Genomic DNA, 9,617 nt, shown 5'->3' on the forward strand with positions numbered 1-9,617 from the left:
CATTCCTGTCTAGATGATACTACCTTAAAAAATGACAAATTGCTAATTATAAACCAATTCACATTAATAATCTAAATACTAAATTAAAAAAAAATCGAACTCATATTTTATTTAATAAAAAATATATAGAATAAATTATTTATACTTAAATTACTTAATGTGATGCTTTCTTTGTTGGAAGCATCGCATGTTAGGATCAATACAGTCCAGTTATTTATTTATTTATTTATTTAAAAGTTACGTTATTCAGATTTTCCTATCTTTATTTGACGTTAAATATATCATAGAAAAATGATTACCGTCGTCATTCTCTTGAAAAATATCTGTACATGAAAAATTATTCCTAAGTTTAGCAAAGGTCAGCCTACACGTTTTTCAAGTGCGTTCCAATTTCTTGTTTGCCAACTCTCTTCTATACTTCATTCCCCTCGAAAAATCTATCTTTTATCTCCAAAAAATAATGTTTCTACTTGTTTCCTCGCAAAACACCAAAGGTTTTCAAGGTACAGGCGCAAGTTTTTTAACTGAGGTTTAGGCCTTTGAGTTTACTTTTTGTTGCTTTACTTGGGCCTTGAAGCGTTCAGAACCAAAATAAGTAACCGACTTCTTGATTTGGTGATTCCCATGTTGTTTTAGTTTCGTGTCCTGTCTCGTTTTAGAGTTTGTGTTCAATGTCTATGCTATCTATTTTCGTTGGTTAGTTTTCAAATGTGAAAGAACAACTAATGAATTTCTTATTTGCATAAGTTTTTGCTTTGTTTTTCTCTTAGGTTTGATGTTTTTCTTGATTGCATTGTTTGCTTAGGTCCTTGAAAAATGGCGGTGATCCATTTTAGGTCAAGTTATTGCATTTCTGTTCTTTTGACTTTGAATCCCCTTGTTGGGAGCCGAGTGTGTGGAAACGCTCACGGGATTCATGGGATAATCAGGAAGCATAGACTGATGTGCTGTAGGCAGTGCTTCAGAAGCAATGCCAAGGAAATAGGCTTCATCAAGTTAAGATGACAGTAACATTTGCAGTGGCCTCTTTTATTATGCAAGGGTCACGGTTTGAACTCTCCCGCTAGAGTATTCAAGCCTTCAACCTATTTTTTGGATTTGAGAAAACTTCACTATCCGAAAAGTTTTATAGGTTTAAATAAACAAGTAAAATTTAAACTATCCTATATTTTTATAAAAAATATATGTTGTGACTCAAACTTGATATTTACTATGTAGATCTTAAGTTTTTTACCATCGCATCGCCCCACACCTTGAGAACCTTCAATCCTCCTCTCTTTACAAAGGAAAACATAATGAAATATATAGGAGAGGTTTTCATAGTAAATTAATTCTTTGAAGTGTGGCATTGCCGTAGATTACTCTACATGGCTGCTGCTAGATTTGTTTATTAGGTGAGGTGAGACTTATTCATGTTTGTTTCTGACTGCAGTACTACCGCTAAATGGAGAGCTTGATATCTGTTTTTGGAGGCGCTGTCAGAAATATGGTGCGAGGGAGTTTCTATTTTCCTTTTCTTTTATTCTCCTTAGTGATGTAATCTGCTGAATTCTGAATTCTAACTCTATTGTCTGTAGTTGTCATTTTTGGGATGGAATTTGTTTAGAATATTTTGCTTTCTGTTTTAACATTAGCTAATCCTGGGATTTACTGATGTTGTTTTTGGTCTAAGCTTGCGCATGTTCAACAGAGTTGTATAAAGATGAACCCTAGCTACCCAGAGACCTTATTGAACTGATGTTGAAGTACCGCATGTTGCAATTTATTTTTGGTCTGCCTGGATCGATGGCCTTGTGTTTGGTCACCCGACCCATGACTTTGAAGCCTGTAGGGGCCTCGGATCCATTTCCATTGGATTGTATTGAATTGCAATCCCTGTTTCTTGCAGCTCCCTTCTCCTGCACGCATCTCTTTTGGTTAACTCAAGTCTAGATTAGGAGGAAACTCTTCACTTTCCGTCGTTAAATTTATTTAGTCCTTTTCTCCTTTTTATTGATGTTCCATTGGTTTTCTACCTCACCAGTTCCTTGATTAACTAAGGTCCCACTGATCCTCGTATCACCGAGGCTTTTGCCGTGCATGCCCTGTCTGTTTAGCCTTTGAACCCACTAGCAAAATTATGCTATGCATGAAATGACCTCCCTCCCTCCCTCCCTCAACTAATGTGATGAAAGACCATTATCAAGCAAACTAGAGCTTGGCCTAGCGGTGAAAGAAGCTTTTCTTCTTCCATTGCACCTGAGTTCGAGTCCTAGCGTGCACGCCTGTCACCCCCGCGGTGCCTTACATGCCTACTAGGTTTGCAGGATATTCAGTGGGCCGTAGGGATTAGTCGTGGTGCGCGCAAGCTAGCCCGGACACCCCACGTTAATAATAAAAAAATCATTATCAACAGTTGAACAGGCATGATGAATTAGTAAATCACGTGGGAGTGGAGATATTGAAGCACTTAGACGTACAGCTGGAGCTCAACCAGGCCCCCCTCTATAGATTATCTGTTTTCTTTTATATATATTCCATATTGAAATCTAAATCCTGCGATATGTTTTATGGGTGGTTGAAGGGCCATGGTGTTTATTATGATGTGAATGGATTCCTCATTCCATGAGACAAAGTGCCTCTAAGTGGGACTCGCTTTCTTCGCCACCATCTTTCAACCACAAACTATATACATAAAGGACATTGGAATTTTCTAAAGCACTTTGTTCCTCCCCCACTTCCCTTTTAAATATGATTATTCTAATAGAATCGGTTTTCACAATATTTTCTCCAATTTGTTTCCCCTCAACTCCAATTATTGTAAGCCATATACATATATATATTGCTATGTGTATGGATGGATTGGAATCCAGAAGCCTATCTGCGTATGCCGCAGCAGCTGGAATTCCAAATGGATCCGAAGGCCAATGGTAGTAAAATTGTAGCTTTCATTTCAGGAGAACAGTAGCATGGAAACTTTAGCTGCAAGAACAAGATCTGTGATCCAAGTAATGTGTGAAAGTCTACCACGTTTCTTAAATCCAACCAAGCACCAGAAAATCAATCCTCCTAGTGGTTTATAGCTTGGAACTCTCTGTTCATTGTCTTGTTAATCATGGCCAAAACATTTGTTTGTATTTTTTTTTATGCATTAAACAAAGATAGTGGTTAAGATCAGTGGATTTCCTCCCTCTCGTACTTGCTTTCGCTCTTTTAAATAGATAAATCTGTTTTGCCCTCTGGCATGCAGTTCATAATGGACGCACTGCTGAGGTCTCCCACACATTCAGACAAAAACAATAATATCTGGCAATGTGCATCATGCTCACAAACCATTTTTTTCTTCTTGTCAAATTTGATTTTTTCTTGGATTCTTAATTTTATGGTTGGATTACACTTTAGAAAGTTACCATTTTAATATTTCTTCATTAATCTGTCCTTTTGGAACGTGAGTAGGTTCAATCAATCTGACTTTGGAATATCCTGTTTTTTTATTCCTCATGAACATGAAATAAGTAGAGGCAAATGATAATTGATGACCTCATGATATCTCTAAAGTTCATAGAATAGAAGAGTGATAGTTTTTATTCTTGAGTTTGTTTTATTTCAAAAATATTAATGATTTTTAGTATTTTTTATATAATTTTAATGTACTAATATTAAAAATAAATAAAAATTGTTATTATATATTTTTAAATGAAAAAAGTTTTAAAAAAATATATTACACCACAAAACTAAACAAGCTATTATAAAATTTGTATAAATAAACACAAAATCTTTGTTAGTATTTTATTAATGAGTTATAACCTTTGAAAATGAGATTCTTATGGAAGAACCAAAACATTATGCGTTGACGGGGGTATTAGAATATCACACACAACATAGATAATTATGGCTTAATTTGTGTTTATGTGACACGACGATGCTCCAATTAATGAATCATCTCTCTAATTGTGTCAATCTAATTGTTTTTTATATGAAGACATTGATCTAATAAAAACATAGCATTCAACTAATTCAATCATCTCTCTAATTTGTGTTTATTGTTTTATTTTATTTAAAAAAAATAATTAATCCAAATTAATCCACTCAATTTATAAATCATTCCTCGAACCAATTTAATCCTCCAAATCCAGTTTATAAATATATTATGAAAAAGTAGAATGAAGTCCTTGGTTTGCTAAGAATGTACACTTAACCAAAAAAAAAAAAAGAAGAAGAATCAAAACCTAATAATTGGTTACTCTGGTAGCCAATTACTAGGCTGAATGAACTGGCTACCAGATTAACCAATTACTAGGTTCTAGTTTTCTGTTTATTCGGCTTGTTAATGCAATTTTGTGATGTTCATAGGTTCTAAAATTCAAATACCAAGCTAGGGAGATGGAGCAGGATGGCGTTGGGGTTTGGCTAATGAAAAAGCTGTGAACAAATTATGTGCAATCCAAGCACAGTTGCATGCACTTGAAAACTCTTTTCCCAGTTGAGCAATGTTAAATCTCACTGCTTTTGCTCAAAAAGTTGGCTAACCTCCCTTGCTGACACCTGCGAACATGGACCCTTGATAGCTCATAGTGACGAGAGGGGGGGATCAGGAACTTGGAATCACATCCAGGGCAGGTTCAAGGGAGAGAGAGCATGAAGTGACCTTTATGCTCCACCCAAAAAGAAAAAAAGGTGGTATAAAAAATAATGTAAAATGTCCCTGGTCATTCATCGAGTGAAAAGATAGTTAGGAAATAGTCGTTTTCGTTGCCATATTTAAGCAATATTTCTGCCTTCCCAACTAGATCGTGAATTACTACAGACAAAGATCGAAGAAATAAAGTTATAGTCGCCTCCTTGCTTTGATTTGGCAAACATGCTTGCCTGGATAAATTGTGGTGGTGAAGGATGATGCATGTAGCTTAAATTTAGTCTTCCATCGCTATTGTTTCTCCCCCACTCCGCTGCAGTTGAATTATCATTTTTTTTAGCTGCAAAAAAATATATTAAGAGTATGTTGAATTTTTTAATATTATCATCAAATTCAATTAAATCCAATCAAGTGGACGAACCTTTGAACTTGTAGATTTGACTCGTTACCTAAATTTTTAAATTTAATTATTAGAAGCTAATTAAAAATAAATTATTTATTTAATTGGTTTAAATATAACTTGAATAACAGGTAAAAACATTGTATAATTTTTTTTAAAAAAATTTAAAAATAATATTTTTTTAATATTAAGATGATATTAAATTGAATTGATCTCGATTACTTAAGACATGATTCATGGACTTTAATAGGTTTAATTTTATTTTTATAAATTATTTTTATTTAATTTTATGATAATATTAAATGCTTGCAAAATCAAGTACCAACTCTAAAAAAAGATGTTTAGTTAACATTATGATAACTCTATAAAAAGTAAAAAAAAAAAGCCATGAATTTCATTTCTCAACCAATTTACTATTGAAAAAGAGTGAAATAAAAAAAAATTAGAAAAATTAAATAACCATAAACTAAAAAAAAAATATCAGGTTTGATGGGTAAACTCGTAAAACCCGTGAATTAAATAACTCGGGTCAATACATCAAACCTGCAAAATGGGTAATGACTTTCATTGAGATTAATAACTTGTTTTTTTTAATTATTTTTTACTTAACTATATAATAAAAAAAAATAATTGCAAAATTCAGCGTCAAACTAATATTTAGACCTTTTTTTAAAATTTTGATAACCTTATAAAAAACAAAATAAAACAAATTATGAAACTCAATTATCAATCAGCCTAACATCAAAAGATGAAATAAAAAAATGGATAAAAAAAATTTAAACTTGTCAAACTCATCAACAAAACCATGAATTTTTTAAAATTTAATAACATGTTTTTTTTAAACTATTTGTTTATCTATATAGTAAAAAAAACAAATGATCATATAATCGAGTTAAATTAAAAAAAAAAAGATACTCCACTAAACTCAACAGAACAACCAGAATTATTTCGTTAAACTTGTAAATTAAGTCATTGATTCCACAAAATTTAATAACTTAATTTTTTTAAATTAATTTTTATTTAATTAAACTTTAAAAATAAATTATATAATAGTATTTGTATATTTTTTTTATATCAACTCGATATTAAAATATTTTTTTTAATACTGCAATAGCCATTTAAAAATAATTTGACTAAATTAAAAAAAAAAAAAACAAGAGAAAAAAACAATACTGAGGTGTGGGGAAACAGTGTTTTTCCCAACACTTTTTTGCTTTATACTTATTTAATAATATAAAGTGAGTCAATCGGGCCTGAATCTAAACAAAGAATATTCTTCGGAGTAAAGTATGAAGATCAGAATAAACACTGAACCAGACTTGATTTGTGCTTTCATCATGAGGCACTTGCCTGCCAAAAAAGGGCAGACATTGGCTTTAAACGAGGAATGCTACCTAGCATATTCTTTCTTTATGCTGTTTCAAAAAAATAAAAAATAAAAAATAAAAATTTAATCAGATATTCAAACTTCAGTTTAGCTATAACATGTGGAAGCCATATGTATACATACCAATTTTAAAGTCTCCCGTTTTAATGATATTGTACGACCAGTTTTTTATTAAAAAAAAAGGTTAGAAATTGTTTGTTATTACAGTTAAAATGTTTTTAATTTAAAATATATTAAAATAATATTTTATTTATTTTTTAAAATTTATTTTCAATATCATAGTCTAAAATTAAAAAATAAGTAACTTAAAATAAAAAAAAAATATTTTTTTTTTTAAAAAAAACAAGTTGTAAAACTTCAACTTTGCCGACTGGCTTACCTATGTTTTGCTTGAAGATGCAATCCGACAGGGCACAATTAGAAAGTCAGCGTAACATTAGTGGAAGAAACTCGAGTGATGGGAGACTATAGAGGAAGGACTCTTATCTTGTTGGCACTAATAATAATAATAATAAAATAAAAAAAAAAAACAAAACCCCTCAATTCAACCTCAAGCAATTACTCCACTATCAATTGAGTTTCACACACTTTAATTTTATCAATTAACATTTTTACTCTTATTCATCCATTTTAATAATATTCAAAAGATTTTATTTAATTTTACGTATTTATCAAATACTTCAATCTAAGACATCAAATCATAATGAATTCTTTTCCCTCTCCTTTCAACTAGTTTGAGTTAAAGAAAGATTTGCCATGTTTTGACACTAAATTATCCCTTAAGGCAAATCAATGTTTATTTTCTTGATAGGAAACTTCAAAAAAGCACATGAAGAATTAGATAAAATAGTGTGTTCGAGAGCCAGGTTCCTTCTATTTTTTAACTTTTAAAAAAATATTTTTCCTTAAAAAAATAAAATTAATGTATTTTTAGTATTTTTTTGATAATTTTAATATATTAATGTCGGAAATTTAAAAAATATCATTCTAATGTATCTTCAAATTAGGTTTGAAGAAAACATTGATAAAGTTAAGAGATTTATGACTCAATTGATAGTTGTGTGATACATTAGGGGCTAAATTTGATTTCTCCCCAGTGACTAGTATATTCATTTGATAAGGGCAAATTGGTGATTCCAGTCATATAACTGTTTAACTTAACTCTTTCTCTAGTACCCGCAGGGTGTCTGTGTCTGATACTGATGGTATATTCCGCGATAGCAGTCTCTATATCGTAATGGACGGGACTGAAAATTTAAGCACTCGGAAAAAAACCTCCAACGTTTCAGATTCTGGAGAGAGAAACAAACCAAAACAGCCTTAAACACTTACCAACTAAATTCTAGAGAGATAAAGAAACTGACCCCTTGTTTCCTTTTCTTTCTCCACTGCCTGTCTCTGTCTTTGTTGAATGTTCTCCAGTTCTGTTTATGGCTTGATGTGTGTTATTCAGAGCGGACTTCCTTACTGAATTCTCTGATTTCCCAGTAACTTAAAGCTGCCTCTTCTTCTTCTTCTTCTTTCCTTGGTGCGTGAGAAAAGTCAAAGAACTTGTTTTTATTGCCGAGTTATGACTGGGTTGACCTCTTTTGATTGGCTCACGTAGTACTTTCTGTGGTTTTCTTGGTGGTGTTAGATTGCTGGTGATAGTTTGCACGCATGGCTCCTGTGATGCAAGAAGCTTCAAATGGTACTTTTCTCTTAAACTCTCTCTCTCTTTTCTTTTCTTTTCTTTTTTTATTTTACATGCATGCATGCATACATAATGTGCATTTATGCTATGCCTCATGGTGGGGTTGATGCATTGTTATATGTTTTGGAGGTCTTAAGAACTGCGGTGTGGATTGTTGGTTCTTGTTATTTGAGGTTATATAGTTTTTCAATTTTTTTTCACATATCATATTGTTTTCAATTGCTTTGGGATTTGGAATCCGATTCCTTTGTTGGCTTTTGATGGAATCCAATTCCTTCAGATGTTTAGAAGGTGCATATGTGCTTTATATAGTTTTATTTATGTTGTTAGTTGTTACTTTATGATACTGTTATTGAAGGAAGTTGTCCTGGGAATATGAAGAGAAACATTGTTTAGGAGATTTGATTCTTTCTTTAGGATATATTCAACATGGGGCTAACATTTTCCATATTTCTATACTTTTGCTCTCTGTCAATATATCTGCCCGTGTCTGTGAATTTATGTATGTTTTCATGAAGCATGGTACATGAAATTGAATCGAAGAGTTCTTTCTTTCAGATCGAATGGGGGTAGATTTCTGTTTTCTGGAATTAATATTCTTTTGTTTTAGGGCTTTCACTCATGAGGAAGTATGGCTACGATAGGCAGAAAAATTCATCCATCATTTTTCAAACCTGTCTTCTAAACATTTGTGCCTGCCTTGTTTTGGATTTTCCTACTTTTACATAACTAAATTCTTTGAGAAAAAGTTTACCTTTTAGTGACTTATTGATTTATGGGCTTATATTTTCTTTATATAATATTAACTATAGGGTTTTGTTCTTGCAGGTTGCATGAAGAACCTGAACTATATGCAAAAGGGCTTACTTTTGTCAACTACAGATGGCTATGAGAGAGTTCTGCTTTGAGATATCATTGAGCACATGATCAAGTTTCCTTGAATCAAGTTAAGCTGCAAGAAGTCTGTCTGGTTGACCTGGTCTTATGTTCTTAATCCGTTTAGCCGAGTACGTTTCATGAGGTTTTGGCAATTGGCACTAGATCAACCTGGTAGAAAGTTTGGCTTGAACAGGGCAAATCTTCTTTGGCAATATAAATCTGCTTCCCAAAAGAAGCAAATTTTATTACTTTTTAAGAGTTGGTAGACGGTAGTAGTATTTAAACTTTGAGATTAAGCTCTTTAGGGCAAATCTCCTTTGGCACGGTAACTGAAGTTTCTCTCGCTAGGAAATTCACCTGAAAGTGAATATTCAAGTAGAGTTGATACTTCAGATAGCTGTAATCTATCATCATCCACCAAGAATTCCACTCCGTGTGAAGAGAAGATCTTCTTTGGCATTGAATTCTTTTTTCTCTGTTGAGCTTCATTCCTATCTGCAACAGTTGTGGCTCATCAATTTATCAGCTGTGCATTATCTTCTTTGGAAGTTTCTTCTTGCGGAAGCTTCAGTCCATTTGTTGGGCAAATCTCCTTTGGCATTTGGAGTCCTCGTCGATTCCCGTTATCCCTGTAGGGAAATCT

Source organism: Populus euphratica, unplaced genomic scaffold (assembly GCF_000495115.2).
Source record: "Populus euphratica unplaced genomic scaffold, PopEup_1.0 scaffold15.1, whole genome shotgun sequence".
NCBI classification, from domain to species: Eukaryota; Viridiplantae; Streptophyta; class Magnoliopsida; order Malpighiales; family Salicaceae; genus Populus; species Populus euphratica.